This window comes from Balaenoptera physalus, assembly GCF_965194825.1.
Source record: "Balaenoptera physalus genome assembly, chromosome: 11".
Lineage (NCBI taxonomy): Eukaryota > Metazoa > Chordata > Mammalia > Artiodactyla > Balaenopteridae > Balaenoptera > Balaenoptera physalus.
The window spans coordinates 15,278,585-15,295,158 of NC_138896.1; the positions used below are offsets into that span (position 1 = coordinate 15,278,585).

The 16,574-nt window shown below is 35.0% G+C and overlaps 1 long non-coding RNA gene across 11 annotated transcripts in view; it reads right to left on the reverse strand.

Moving 5' to 3' along the window:
- The window catches only part of LOC309638850, a 220,875-nt gene that overhangs the window by 159,489 nt on the left and 44,812 nt on the right, over positions 1 to 16,574 (reverse strand). For 6 of the 11 annotated variants that reach the window (XR_014251333.1, XR_014251334.1, XR_014251335.1 and 3 more), the window contains one exon: positions 15,459 to 15,516. This is a non-coding gene — a long non-coding RNA (uncharacterized lncRNA). Of the gene's footprint in view, positions 1 to 939; positions 15,520 to 16,574 lie in introns of all 11 variants that reach the window. The other 5 variants (XR_014251337.1, XR_014251340.1, XR_014251336.1 and 2 more) reach the window with 4 other exon arrangements.

The window sequence follows — 16,574 nt, forward strand, 5'->3', positions numbered from 1 at the left end:
TCTCTCTGTAGTTATATACTTTTTCATTCCTAATTTTGAACATTTACATTTTCTCTAGACTTCCCAAAGTGTTTTCCATTTTATTAAATTTTTCAAAGAACCAGTGCTTGGATATATATGCTAAACATTAATTTTCAACTTTCATTTCTAAAACTTTTCTTCTTATTTTCATTAGACTTGCTTTGTTGTACATATTTAATTTATATCATCAAATATTTTATTTACATATTTTTATTCTTTCTAGTATAAGGTTGGCATTGAAGGATCTAAATTGGTGTTTGACTCTATCTTTAGCCACATATCATAATAATATTTTTAAATCACAGTAGGATTATTTCCTAAATATTCTAAAATTGAAAATATCAGTATTTCATTGCTTTTTATTAATTATAAAATTTCAAGTACTACCGAAATAGATAACTATAAATAAATAAATTTTCTCTTCTAAATTACCTCAAACCAACTTTTCAAGGTACCAACTGCTAAAAGTCTCTTTATTCTTTCAAATATTCTTTTATTCATATAAATATACGTTACGTTAAAAAGGCTGTAAATGTCCACTCTTGTGCGCATGTCATTGCCTGCATGTATAAATATTTCTCTACAATAGATTCTAGGGAGTGGGTTTCCTAGGTCAAAGGGCATGTACATGTTTAATTTTGATAAGTACTCTCACACTGCACTCCACAAAAGGCTGCATCAGTTTGTACAACAATAGTATATATTCATGCCCATTTTCCTACACTCTGGCCAATCTTAATATATAACCAGCATCTTAATTTATAATTTGATCTCAGTGGTATTTAGCAGATACATTTTAATTTCTAAGAAACTGAATTTTTTCTATTGTTGCTGGTGATTCCTTAACCTTTTATTATTGTTGTTCCAAAAATTTTTGGCAACAATTCAATATGAGAATGTGATCGGTTAAAATCTTACCTTTTAAAATTTACTGAAGTTTCCTCTGGAGCTTTATAGGTACAATATGCAATGAATGCCTTTTAAAATGAAGCATCTTCTCTCTGTAGAATACAAATTAACATGTGTTCTATATTAATATATTATTATTATATGTGGGGGGTTCTCTATACCTATACTTTGTATCTTTAAAATTTGTACTACTATGTTAATTTCTTATAGTGCTCACAATAGTCTTTATTTAGTTAAAATTTCTGTGTATTTCTGACATTAAATTATAGATTCCTACTTTGGCCAAGAAACAAGTCAACATACTTATAATTTACATATAAATGATACAGTATATATATATATTTTTCTTGTGAACAGTAGTATTTTTAGGAGAAGAAGTCATTTGCACAATATTTCTTTCTGTCTCTTCATACAGATTATTACATTTTCTTTCCTCTAATAGACTTCCATTGTTAATACAATTTGACCATAAGAGTGCACTGGAGAGAACTAAAATTCACTCTACCTGCGAATTAAATTAGCACATGTATGTTTCTTTAAAAGCCTACTAGAAAAAAAAAAGCCTACTAGAAATATCTCTCTAAATAATTCATTGTTTCATATTACTTTTATTCAAAAAAATTCATGCTGTTCCATAATGATTATACTCATAGCCTAATTTCCACAGTAATTATCCAAGCTTGTTTCCTCTGTGACATCTATATTGTCCTATAGTCATACTGAAATAATCATCATCCAATATAATATGATATAGTAGGTATTTATAAGCAAATAACAAGTCCAGGCTTCTGGCTTCCTCCCTTCAACTCAAATTTGGAGATGCCACTGCAACTAACAAAAAGTTTGACTAAATACCTAGAGGAGAAAAAAAGTGAATGAGTCCCAATGTGTGGGAAACAGCTTCCAGTGGGAGAGCTCCAGGGTGCACATATATGGCCTGGCCTAGGGAGAGCTTTCTAGGCGTTCCCCTTTCTCTTGTTGCTTGCACATTTGCTTCACTGGGCAGCCAATAGTAATAAATGTCAGCATGGTCCAGACCATTTTCTCCCTACTCCCTGATGAAGGCAATATTCTCAGAGGGTAGTTACTCTTGGATTAAAACATAGCTTGGTCAGAGGCACTGGGTGATTATTTCTGCAGTCAAGAGATGCCTGGGGAGGTAAAGAGACATGGAGTAACAGTAAAATCTCTCTGTCTCTTAATTTCTATAGTCATATTTATTATAGGAAAAAACACAAAGATGTGAACAAATAAAATCACCCATAAATCTGGTCAAACATTGTTTTATATTTCATTCTTTCTTTCCTTATTGATTTATATAACTGAAATTATATTTACAAAATTTTATGTCATGTTTCTATTTTTTAATATTATAAGATTGGGATTTATATGTTATTTAAATCTTTACATACTTCATTTAATATTCCATTGCATGGCTATACCATCATTTGCTTGTTCTTTCTCTTATTGCTTCTCTTATATTTGGTCATTATATCAATAATTGCTTCCACATTTATTCTGTTATAAATGTTGCAATGTGTATTTCTGCATACATATATGTTTTAAGAAGTTTTGCTTAATATAATTTCTATGTCAAATGATACAAATAATATGTATATACCTAGGCAACATTTATTGATGCAACACTATGTACCAGTGTTCTACATGCTTCACATATATTGACTCATTTAATCCTCACATCTGTCTGTTGAAATAGGTACGCTTATCATCCCTATACTATAGAGGCAGAATCTAAGGCACAGTGAAGAGGTTAAATAATGTCCTGATGGCTAGATGGGAGGTGGCAGAGTTGGAGTTCAAATAGAGGCTCCAAAGATGCAGAAGCACCTGTGAACAGGTATACCAGCACTGAGTGTCAGTATAGTCTTTTCAGGATAATGCATGGGGCATGCTATCACATCAATTCTCCATTAAAATGGTAGTGTGGCACCTTCATAGCAGAGAAAGAATTGGTATCTACTTTAGGTAAAAGAGCATACATGCAGCATTTTTGTTTAGAAGCAATTGACTCAATCTATGAGATATCTAAACTATTCAGGCAGTCTGCAATACATATGCCTACATTCCCTGCGTGATGGATAGAAAAGAATTTATAAGGATCACAAAAGACACCCTAGGTCTCACTGCAGACATTATTTCTGGGCAAATATAAAATGGTTTTTTTAATGTATTACTTTGTGTTTTTAGTTTTCTTTGTTAATTTGTTATTTTTAATAACCTAAAATTATATCATTTAAGTAAGAAGCCACTCTCAGAAGAAATTATATATTAACTGCCATAGAAAGTATTTTTTCTCTTTGACATAAATCACAGCAAGATCTTTTTTGATCTACCTCCTAGAGAAATGGATATAAAAATTAAAATAAACAAATGGGACCTAATGAACTTAAAAGCTTCTGCAAAGCAAAGGAAACTACAAACAAGACGAAAAGACAACCCTCAGAATGGGAGAAAATATTTGCAAATGAATCAACAGACAAAGGATTAATCTCCAAAATATATAAACAGCCCATGCAGCTCAATATTTAAAAAACAAACAACCCAATCCAAAAATGGGCAGAAGACCTAAACAGACATTTCTCCAAAGAAGAGATACAGATGGCCAAGACGCACATGGAAAGCTGCTCAACATCACTCATTATTAGAGAAATGCAAATCAAAACTACAATGAGGTATCACCTCACACCAGTTAGAATGGGCATCAACAGAAAATCTACAAACAACAAATGCTGGAGAGGGTGTGGAGAAAAGGGAACCCTCTTGCACTGTTGGTGGGAATGTAAATTGATACAGCCACTATGGAGAACAGTATGGAGGTTCCTTAAAAAAACTAAAAATAGAATTACCATATGACCCAGCAATCCCACTACTGGGCATATACCCAGAGAAAACCATAACTCAAAAAGACACATGCACCAAAATGTTCATTGCAGCACTATTTACAATAACCAGGTCATGGAAGCAACCTAAATGCCCATTGACAGATGAATGGATAAAGAAGGTGTGGTACATATATACAATGGAATATTACTCAGCCATAAAAAGGAATGAAATTGGGTCATTTGTAGAGACGTGGATGGATCTAGAGACTGTCACACAGAGTGAAGTAAGTCAGAAAGAGAAAAACAAATATCATATATTAATGCATATATGTGGAACCTAGAAAAATGGTACAGATGAACCGGTTTGCAGGGCAGAAATAGAGACACAGATGTAGAGAACAAATGTATGGACACCAAGGGGGGAAAGTGGCAGGGTGGGGAGTGGTGTGATGAATTGGGAGATTGGGATTGACATATATACACTAATATGTATAAAATGGATAACTAATAAGAACCTGCTGTATAAAAAAATAAATAAAATAAAATACAAAAATTCATAACAAAAAAAAGAAATGAGGCCCGAGGAAATGGTTGGACAAGTGCACAATGATAGCACCACAAACATGGTCATCCCAGCTCAGCATTGTTTATCACAGGGACGAATGGGAATCTGCCTAAATACTAAGCATCTAGAAAAATGATAATGTAGATTTGTATTTATGATCATAAACATAACATATAAATTGACAAAAACAGGTTTCCAAAGTTATGGTATGATCCTAGTTTTGTGAATATATATTTATTCATATGTACAGGCATATGAGAAAATCTAGAAGGATGAAAATCAAAATGAGGATATATCATGGAATGATATTAGATGTAAATTTTTCTAACCATTTGCATTTGCTCATTTTTCCATGAGAATATATATTGGTTATACAATAAATAAATGAATATAAATGCCATTTTAAAAAAATAAAAAATAAAAATAAATTTTAAAAATAAATTTAAGAAAAGAAAGTATTTTTTTTCTTCCTCTTTAATTTCTTTTGGTGTGAATGACGTGGTCAGGAGGTAAGGCATGGTAAGCACTAAAATTCACGTGGACCTAGTAGTACCAAATGTAGTCACAGGTTGGCTTAGGCAAAACTCCATGGTATCATTTTTATACTTACGTTTAATATTTAATTAGTTAAGCTTTCATACACATTGCCTATTTTTCTACTGAACCCTGCCAAAAACATTCTGACAGATGGTAAAATAATAAAATTGCTGGCTCTAAAATCCAAAATCTTGGAGATAATTAGAAGACTTGATACAGGTAACATTTATTAGTCATGAAGAGCTTGACAGCAAGGAGAATTTTTCAACCCACACAATTTTGAAAGGGAAAAATTCTCTTTTTGAACACTGATAAAATTATGTTTCTATGACAAGAAGGGAGAAATACACTTCATAGAATTTTGCTGGACAACTTCTTCATTTAAGCACAACCTAAACAGAGAGAAGGAAAGCACGCTTTTATAAAGGTGATCCCATTTACAGAACAACAAAGGCAAATATAAACCATCTTTTGAAATTTTCCTCTTTTCTAGTTAAACAAATTGCAAGTTCATTAGGTAGAAGCGAGCACCAAGAATAATCTTGGTAATCATTAGAGTAGCTGTAAATTAAATAAAATGTTCTTAATTATCAGTGTTCCTTCTTTCTTAGCATAAGCATCATTCTTGGGCTGGGAAGGAACCCTCTGCAGGGGCATTTGCTGGTTGTAGAAGCTTAAGGTTTTAAGATTTTCCCATTTAGCTATTTCACACCCACTGTTACACACATAAGCTACAGTGGTTACCCCATCCATGTTTCACCAAAGTCAAGTAAAACTTACAGGTTTAGGAAATTCAAGAAATCCTGCTATTAACACTATAGAATGGGGACAAATAGCATTGCTAACCTGCTTTGGGGTTCAGAACTCAGTGTAATTTAGGCTGTTGTGGCTTGATCACAGACATATGCCACCTTCCTAGAGTCAAAGCGTTTCCAAACTGAAAGGAACTTTCGAGATCTCCAGTTGCATTTCTCATCTTTTAGAGGGAAGAAAAATGATGCTTTGTGAAATTAAGTGACTTGCACAGGCTATACCCTGGAAAGCTTCAGTCTTGGTCATGGATGTCCTGACTCCCTGTATCCTGCTCTTCCAGTGCATTATGGCTGCAAGTTTGCATGATAAAGTATCTGCCAGATTCACCAAACCTAGTGATCACAATCACATTCTGTGAATACACAGGAGTGAAAAACAAGACCAAATAAAATTGCAATGTGTAAATTTTTTAAAGTTAGATTTAAGAGTGGAAATATATTGAAAGCCTTGAAAAGGAAGGAATCAAGGAAGGAAGGAAGAGAAGCATTTTTTTTTTCTGCTTTTCTAGTTGAAATATAATGACCTTTAAAAGAGAATTATAGAAAAGAATGGCTGACTCTATATATGTTATCAAAAATTAGGATTAATTCTTCTAGCTTATGAAAATGGAACGATAAATTGGCAAGGAATGAAATACACCTATGCAGATCAGCTATGCAGGAAAGATATTTTTCACAAAAAATTTATCAACTAGATATCTCTGGAGAGGGGGCAGTTAAGCTCTAAAACCAAGTATCATAACTGATAACAGAAACATTTAAAAATAACAATAATAGATAGCTTTAAGTAAACACAGTCTAGAAGGTGGTAAGAAACAATTCCTTAAGAAACAATTCCTTAAAAGTAGAAATCATAATAGAATATGATAATAATAGTAATTGACATTTATTGAGTACTTTGTACATGCAGACACTGTTCTAAGTACTTTATACACATGAACTCATTGATTTCCTACAGCATGTCTGTAAAGTAGTTATGTTTATTTCCCTCATTTTATAGATGTGAGACCAAGGCATTTCTAGATTAAATTACTTATCTAAGGTTACAACACTACCAACAATATAATTAGAAACTGAACCCAGGAAATCTGATTTCAGAATCCATGGTCTTAACTTCTATGCTATATGACCTTATCCTAGTACAAAGATAATAAAATAAATAGAAAATGTATCTTTAGAAAGTTGGAAAAATCTCTCATATAGCACGAGACCATTACAAAGGTGCAGCTGTACTATAACAGTGGAAGGGTGTTGTTCAAAGGAAATTGATCTTAAAGCAAGCTGTAACAGCTTTACATTTAAAGAAGTATGTCATGAGGCGACTAAAAGAAGGAAGAAAGGAAGGAGGGAAGAAAGGAGGAGGGAAATGAATCAGATATGTGTATGGCAATGCAATAACATAAATACAAAAACATACCAGAGAGCACCTTTGATGGCCAGAAAGAAGATGTAAAACTGATGGTAAGAACCTACTGTGGACATTCAGATTATAGTTCCAATGATAGTCATTGTTAACATTTTAGGACTCTGTGTGTGTGTGTATGAATACATATATAACAGAAATGTTTGTGTCCCCCCAAAATTCTTATGTTGAAGCCTTAGTCACCAATATGATGGTGTCTGGACATGGGGCCTTTAAGAGGTAATTAGGGTTAGATGAGGTCATGAGAGTGGGGCTCTCAGGATGCAATTAGTGCCCTTATAAGTAAAGACACCAGAGATCGAGCAAGTCTCTCTCTTTCTCTCTCTCTCTTCTCCCTCTCTCCCTCTCTCTCAATCTCCAGCCTTCTACCTTTCTCATTCTCTCAATCTCCAGCCTTCTACAAGCCAGGAAGAGAATTCTCATTTCTCATCACTTTGTCCTTCAGCCATACCTCAATTCTCAATTCTATATTTATGTTCAATATATTGTGCTTTATCCTCTAGGTCTTTACCCCTGTATCAAATTCACTTCGGCAGGAACACATTTCCCTTTTCTCTTTCATCTGGCTTAATTCTTCTGATCCTTCAACTCTCAGCTTAGATGTCATTTCCTCAAATCTCTACAGCCATTGTTATTATCATTAGCATCTTTAATATCACTATTATTAGTCCTGCCAAAGACCTTGAGAGAGGTTCCCCAGTTTATTAGCCATTTGCTAGCAGTTCCTAACAAATCATAGGATGTTTTGCTTAGTCCACACTTTTTGGAAGGAGGGAGACAGAGCCCCTTTTCAAGTAGCTAAATTCCAGCTCTTGTTTAAGTGCTCTCTTTAGAGAACCCCTATCTGGAAGGCATGGGGTTGGTTCCTTCTTTACCTGGTTATTGCCATTGCTCTCCATTTGTTTTGTTTTCTTTTATAGAGACAATTATTATATATAGACTGAATCTTCATTCTTTGCTCAATGCTCATGAGATAGTGGTTAAGGATTCTTCAATGATCCACTATGCTATCTGCCTGGGAAAATGCAATCCATTGAATTTTTATCAGATCTTAGTTATCGAGTAGCAAACAAACCACTGCTCTGGGTTGAAAGACTTCCAGGTGTAAAGTAAAAAGCTAGTGAAAAAGATGTGTCTCTCATGAAAAGTTTAGACTTGTAACATTGAAAGCAGGAGATTTCGATGGCCACGTTTTCTGAAATGGGCCAGGGAAAGAGAGACTATCAGTCTGCAGAGTTAGAGATAAGCCTTCATGGAGAGGGGAGCAAAGGTGTGACCAGGAGTGAGTTCCAAAGGTGTTTGGCTCTCCAATTCTAATCTTCAGGCCCCACTGCACTGTTGCCCTTGAGTCTCATGAGACTCTCCACTATTATTCCAATATGAAGACAACCTACAGTTGATTTTTGTCACTTGTGTCCAGGAAAGTGTGCTTTTATGTCAGTATTTATTTAAATATGACCTAGGTTTTTTTGTTTTGTTTTGTTTTTTGCTTTTATGCTTACAGTTTTCTTTGCATTTATATTTGAAATATATTGTAACTTTAAAATTCTTCCGTATGAAAAAAGAGAAATTTAATATAATTTTACTTTGATTCACCTCTACTTCCCCTTTCTGATCATGATGAATAAAATCTATTGGTAACAGCCAAGAATGCTGACATTATTGAATTAATTTGGCTTTTAAAAATTAAATATTCTCTTTCAAAAATCACTTTTTTCTTTTGAATTTACATTTGTTACCACATTCACTGGTAATTAGATACATTTCTGTGTTTACTGCTATTTCTCCTTTCTTGCATTTTAACATAGTTCATCAAATTAATAGCTAGAATATACTCTGAGTAAATTTTTCAAGAATTGTACATGGTGGTATGTAATTTGAATCTTTAAATAACTTGAAATGACATATGAACGATACCAGAGAATTTTAAAGTTACTGTGTATTTCCAACATGCTCTAGACGCTTTCCAACTGTCAGGGTCTGCATCTCTGTGCCCAAGGGACTTTTCCCAATCATAGAAAGCTATTCTTCCCTTGCCTAGAAGTGCCAGGGAATTAACAGCCCCAGAGAGAAGCTCTCAATCAGTGACAGATTGACATGAGATAGGATGTGATATATATTTGTATATATTTTGAAATGATCACAATAAGTTTAGTTAACATCCATCACCATACACAATTACAGAATTTTGTTTTCTTGTGATAACTTTTAAGATCCATTCTCTTAACAACTTTCAACTTTCAAATATGCAGTACAGTATTATTAACTATAGTCACCATGTTGTGTATTACAACCTCATGACTTATTTTGTACCTGAAAGTGTGTACCTCCTTTTGACTCCCTTCACATATTTCACCCACCCCCACCCCCATCTCTGGCAACCAACAATTTGGTCTATGTATCTATAAGTTTGTTATTTGTTTTTAGATTCCACACATACGTGACATAATATGGTTTTTGTCTTTCTCTAACTTATTTCACTTAGCATAAAGCCCTTAAGGTCCATCATAAATGGCAAGATTTCCTTTTTTTTTTTTTTATAGCCGAATAATATCCCATTATATATACTCCGTATTTTCTTTATCCATTCATCTGTTGATGGACACTTAGGTTGTTTCCATATCTTGACTATTGTAAATAGTACTGTAATGAACATGAGGTGCATCTATCTTTTTGAGTTAGTGTTTTCATTTTCTTTGGATAAATATTCAGAAGTGGAATTTCTGGATCATATGGTAGTTCTACTTTTAATTTTTTGAGGAACTCACATACTGTTCTCCACAGTGCCTGCACCAATTTACATTCCCATCAACAGTGCACCATGAGGGTTCGCTTTTCTCCACGTCCTCACCAATACTTGTTATTCCTTATCTTTTTGAAAATAGCCATCCTAACAGATGTGAGGTGATATCTCATCGTGGTTTTGATTTGCATTTCCCTGATGAGTAGTATATAGAGTATCCTTTCATGTACCTGTCGGCCATCTGTATGTCTTCTTTGGAAAATGTCTATCCAGATCCTCTGCCCATTTTTAAATCAGATTGTTTGTTTTTTGCTATTGAGTTGTATGAGTTCTTTATACATTTTGGATATTAACTCCTTATAAGATATATGATTTGCAAATATTTCTTCCCATTCAGTGGGGTTGCCTTTTCATTTTGTTGGTAGGTTCCTTTGCCATGCAGAAGCTTTCAGTTTGACGTAGTCCCACTTGTTTACTTTTGTTTTTGTTGTCTTTGCTTTTGTTATCAAATCTAAAAAATCATTGCCAAGACTAATGTCAAGGAGCTTACTGCCTATGTTTTATTCTAGGAGTTTTACGGTTTCAGCTCATACATTCAAGTCTTTAATCCATTCTGAGTTCATTTTTGTGTATGGTGTAAGACAAGAGGTTTAGTTTCATTCTTTTGCATGTGGCTGTCCAGTTTTCCCAATACAATTTATTGAGGAAATTGTCCTTTCCCCATTGTAATTCTTGGCTCCTTTGTCATAAATTAATTGACCATATATATGTGGGTTTCTTTCTGGGCTCTCTACTCTGGTCCATTGATCTATGTGTTGTTTTTATGCCAATTCCATACTGTTTTGTTTACTATAGCTCTGTTAATACGGGAGTGATGCCTCCAGCTTTGTTCTTCTTTCTCAAGGTTGCTTTGGCTATTCAGGGTTCCAGAAGTCTGTCCAAGAACCAATTTCGTATTCTTGGTTGTTGTTATTTTCAGCTACTTTCACCCCTTTTCATGCATTTTTAGGGATATATCAATGAGAAGTTGAAAATAATTATATCCCCCAAGTTGAAAAGCAAAACTAAAAGGCTACATATGAAACTATGAGTTTGCATGTCTGTGTTTGGAAGACAGTGGGGAGTGGATAATTTGAGAGGACTTAAATAGAGTTCAGTTTAGTCACTGCTGCTTTTTCCTCATAAGATTTGAAGATCATGGGTGGAGGGTGATAACCTGGTGCCCCAGCCCAAGGGAAGAAGACAATAAAATAAAGAAGGAGGAACCTAAGAGCAGCTAAACATGCCTAAAACAGGAATTTTTCTAGCTTGTTCCTTCTCCACTCCTAACTATTGAAAACAGCTGGCTGTTTTCTTTAATTTAATCCTTTGTTATCTTGGATTCGACAAAGCAAATTCTATTTAAAAGAGTCTTTTACATTTTCAAAGGAGAAAATAATGGGGTAAGGGTGGTATATTACATGAGGAAACTTTTTAAGAATCTTCACAAAACGTGTACGTGGGAAGAGAAAAGTGTGAGGGGGAAAAGCAAATGAGCCAAGAGGGTCCTTATTTTCTACACAGACAGCTTGACCTGAGTTCTAATCTGGAAGCACTGCCACATAACTTGGCAAGTCATTTCATTTGTTTGGGTCGAAGGTAATCATGATCTTCTGGAATTCCTCCTGGAGTATTTTAATGTTCACATCTTCCACTCAGAATTTCCTCCTGTGACCTGGCCAAATTCCCAAATAACACGGGAGAGTTCTTCACACTGCATTTGGTTCTGCAGGACCACCATCATGGGCATAGATTTAGATTTGTGGTCTTAGTATTTCATCTAATCCAGATGCTTCATTTTGTCTGCTTTCTCAGCATAAGTGAGGTGGAGACTTGGACTGAGATGAACTGGCTTCATCCCAATCTGGACACAACAAATATACCCTGGCAAGAGCAAATATCTAGAATAGACAGTCTGACTGCCCCTTCTATTGAAAGCACATGTCTTGATTTAGCTGGTAAACATTTAGGCCTTAAGGTTGTGAATTTATATTAAGAGCACTGGAAGAGACATCAAGAACACATCTCTTGTGCTCCTTTGACTCTCTCTTTTTTTTAATTAATTAATTAATTTCGGCTGCATTGGGTCTTCGTTGCTGCGCGTGGGCTTCCTCTAGTTGTGGCGAGCAGGGGCTACTCTTTGTTGCAGTGCACAGGCTTTACATTGCGGTGGCTTCTCTTGTTGTGAAGCATGGGCTCTAGTCACGCAGGCTTCAGTAGCTGTAGCACGTGGGCTCAGTAGTTGTGGCTCATGGGCTCTAGAGTGCAGGTTCAGTAGTTGTGGCACATGGGCTTAGTTGCTCCGCAGCATGTGGGATCTTCCCAGACCAGGGCTCGAACCCATGTCCCCTGCATTGGCAGGTGGATTCCTAACTACTGCACCACCAGGGAAGTCCCCTTTGACTCTTATAGCAAAAGTCCACTATCCCAGATAAATAAGTATATAGCCATCCTTTGGTTAGTCATATAAATGCAAGCATCCCTTGGCATAAACGATCCACATCAGCAAAAAAATCAATGAATTAAATATATTGGGCCTTGAGATACATTATGTTATTTTGTCCCCATCAATTTATCTCTCTGCTTAGGTGAGGAGAAAAATTGCAGATTTCATTGATCGAAAGATGCTAGTTTTTTCCACATTTTAATAGGTCTCAAACTAGGATGCATTTTACAATTGATGCTGTGTCATAATCTTTATTGAAAGTGCTGTTTGGGGAGATTTTATTAAAATATTAAAAATTATTGCATCTTAAAATGGATGGTGTCTTAGATTACATGAAATACAGAAGTTGGAATTCCTTGGAAAGTTTTGTTTTAGTAGTTCTAGGAATGGGGAGGTAATAGGAAGTAAGCTTAGGAAGTGAACTCAGGAGTATTAGAGATAAAAGTTTTATCAATCAACTTTAATAATATACGTTTGGTTCTCTTGACTCTTGTCAGTTCTTTTGAGTGCAGGGATTAACTGTACACTTTACTTATTCAATACAATACTTAATCTATTGTGAATATTTGTTAACTACATCATCATAACACAAGCAGTCATTCATTATGAGGGGACCAAATCACTGAAAAGAAAAAGAGGAATCCAGCATTAAAATTCCAACTTACCACTTTTTACTGACCAATTCCATATAATAGCATTATTTTACATTATCTTCCACAAGAATTTCCCTGTATAAACCTAAATATTGAATTATGAAAATGCCATTAAGTACCTCCAGAATCAAGAATTTCTTATACCAGTGATTCTCAAATGTGACTACACATGAAAACCACCTAGGAAGCTTTTAGAAAATACTGATATCCAAACCCCATCTCACACTAAATTAAAGCAGGACATCTGGAGTAGGGCATTGGCACTTTTTAAAAAGCTTCCCCAACAATAGAGAAAATCAACAGAACCAAGAAGTGGTTTTTCAGAAAAATCAACAAAATTGACAAACCTTTAGCTATATTGACTAAGAAAAAAAAGACGACTCAAAATCAGAAGTAAAGAAAGGGTGCATTACTACCTATTTCACAGAAGCAAGAAGGATTGTAAGAGAGTACTATGAACGATTATATGTAAACAAATTGGATAAGCTAGATGAAATGAACCAATTCCTAGAAACACACAACCTTCCATGGTTGAATTATGAAAAAAGTGGGAAATCTGAATAGGATTGAAAGCAAGGACTCAGATATTTGTACACCCATGTTTATGGCAGCATTATTCACAATAGCCGAAAGATGGAAGCAAGACAAATGTCCATCAGATGATGAGTGGATAAACAAAATATGATATATACATACAATGGAATATTATTCAGCCTTTAAAAAAAAGGAAATTAAGGAAATTCTGACACATGCTACAACATGGATGAACCTTGAGGACATTATGCTACGTAAGTAAGCCAGTCACAAAAGGATAAATATTGTGTAATTCCACTTATATGAGGTGATTAAAATAGTCAAATTTACAGAGACAGAAAGTAGAATGGTGGTTGCCAGGGGTTGGGGTGAGGAAGAAAGGCCAGTTTGACAAGATTAAAAGGCTCTGAAGATGGTCGGTGGCGATGGTAGCACAACAGTGTGAATATACTTAATACCACTGAATTGTACACCAAAAAAAATGTTTAAAATGGTAAGTTTTATGTTATATATATTTGCCACTATTAAGAAAAAAGTGTAGAGCTTTCCCAGCTGTTTCAGTAGAGCTAAATCTGAGATCCATGGACTTAGACCAAAGGATAGTCTCAAGTATTCTGATCACACTTGGCAGTTGAGGTCCTCTAGATAGAAACACAAACATTGTTTTTCTCTCTGTGTCCTCAGCTCCAGAGCTTGCCACATAACATCAATAATCCTATTTGCTTTTTATTGACGTCAATTATGAGTCAGAAATTATGCTAGGCCAGTCGTTCTCAAACTTTAGAGTGCATCAGAATCCCCTGATGGCTTGATAAAACTCAGATTGCTGGACTCCACCTGCAGAGTTAGGCATGAGGTATTACATTTCTAGTAAGTTTCCTAATGAGGCTCGGCTGGGGACCACAGGCTGAGCACCGCTGTGCAAAGCACTTTGCACGTTATCACAGGATATACAACAACCTTTGGGGCTGGTATCATAGTTAGGCTCAGAGACATGAAATGACTTGTCCAAAATCACAAACCACGAGACGTTAGAGATGGGATTACATTCCAGGTCTTTCTGACTCCACAACCATGCCATTTCACTATGCTCTGGAAGATAGCCATTAAATGGATGAATTTTCTTAACAGATTCTTAGTAGACATCAATGGAAAACTAAAATTTGACTAAAATTTAAAAAAAAAAGTTTAAAAACACAATCAGTGGAGGGGATGGTTTTTTACAGTTTCTCAGTTATGGTCCAAGGCAGTGTTTTGAAATTCCACCACTCACCCATAAGCAATCAGATGCCATTTGAATCTAGGCTCTACAGTAGTGACATTTCACTTGTTATCAGTTTAGCTAACAACACCTTCCCCCTGTCAAAATCTTTCTAAGCATACCCTTTCTTGGTATAAGACATGTCCTCTCTCTCTTTTTCATGCATTTTTTTCAATGTATTAATTTAATTTAGCACCATCCCCAAATAAACCATTTTCCTTGCCCATAGACTGACTTTTGTCTCAATCCTTTCTTTAATCCCTCATTGCTACTTATAAGTAAATCTGAACAACTTTTTTTTTTTTTGCCCAAAGAGTTCAAACTTGATGTTATAAAAATACTCTTCCGAGAAGATCTTTCCCCTTCATAATATCCACAGGAAAGAGAAAAGAAGAAAGAGAGAGAAAAGAAAAACAATATATGAATAGAAAATAAGAAATGGCAGATAAGTTGGAACTCTCAGTTCTAGTTAATGCTCCTCGTTCAAATGTTTTTAATTAATAATAGTGACTGTTGCCATTGACTGGTTGTATATTAAGTGTCAAACACTGTACTAAGAAGCTGAGGAATATCATCTGTTTTAGTCCTGATTTAAAAAAATATCTGAGGTGACTATTTTTATCACCATTTTCTAGATGGGAAAATATGCATAGATAAAATTAGATAACTTACCAAATGTTTATTGCTGGTGTGTCTGGCTCCAAAAGTTCATGTTTTCACCCTCTGTAGTCTTCTTTGCAAAAAAAAGAGAGAGCGAGAGAGATATGAGTTTACTCGAGTGGTCTTGCTACTCAGGGAGAACTTTGTGGGATCTTTCCTACTTTTTGAAACTTATTTCAGAATAGAAACCCTGGTAGCGATGGTTTGATCTTCTCCAGTCACTAGGGCCATCTTTGTTTATAAAGTACATATAAGGAAGGTGTGTCATATATGGCTTGAGAAAGGCCTTGAGAGTTAGACCGTCTCAGTTTGGATTCTAATTCTACCATAATGTCTGTATAATAGAACAAGATGCCTAATCTCTCTGTGCTTCAGTTTCCTTAGTGGTGCAATGCGGTGGTAACTGTGCTTAACTCATAGAAATGTTGTGATGATTAAGTGATAGAAACCACGTATAGCTCTTTGAACAGCGCTTGGAACATTACACACTCCACAAGTAGCTATTATTATCATTATCAATTTTTAAATATTGGCCCGGTTTTACGATTATAATCTTTTTTATAGCAGGATTTGGAGTGCTTTTATCAATTTCTAGGTTGTGTTTTTCCATCTACTATCTTGTTGTAAAATGATACCACTAACGTTGTTTGTTAGGTGGCAAAACATAAGATGAGCTCTTTTTCCCATTTATTTTTCTGTAAGGAGTTACATCCGAATTCTCCTGGAGGCTATAGTTGTGAAAGAACAACTCAGGTTATCCGCACCACAAAAATTGATCCTGCAATTTCATGCAAAGTGATTTCACATAAGAAAAAAATGTTTTCCTAAAATATGTGCATAAGCTATTGTAATATTTGTGGTTGCAAAATGAAAGCTATTCTTTCCTTTTGCTACACGCTTCAATATTTGCTCAGGTGCAATTTGATTTCCACATGAATTGATTTGGAAAACTTACTGGGGAGTTACAGAGCAGTTGTCATTCCAGCCTCTAGTAACTTCTCAAACAAAATCATATTCCCGAAAAATGGTTACATAAACTACCTCTAATAAATCTCTCCACGTGTTTATACCTTAGTATAAACCCCATTGGCATTCTGCCTTTAAGCATGAGCACATTTTTAATCAAGC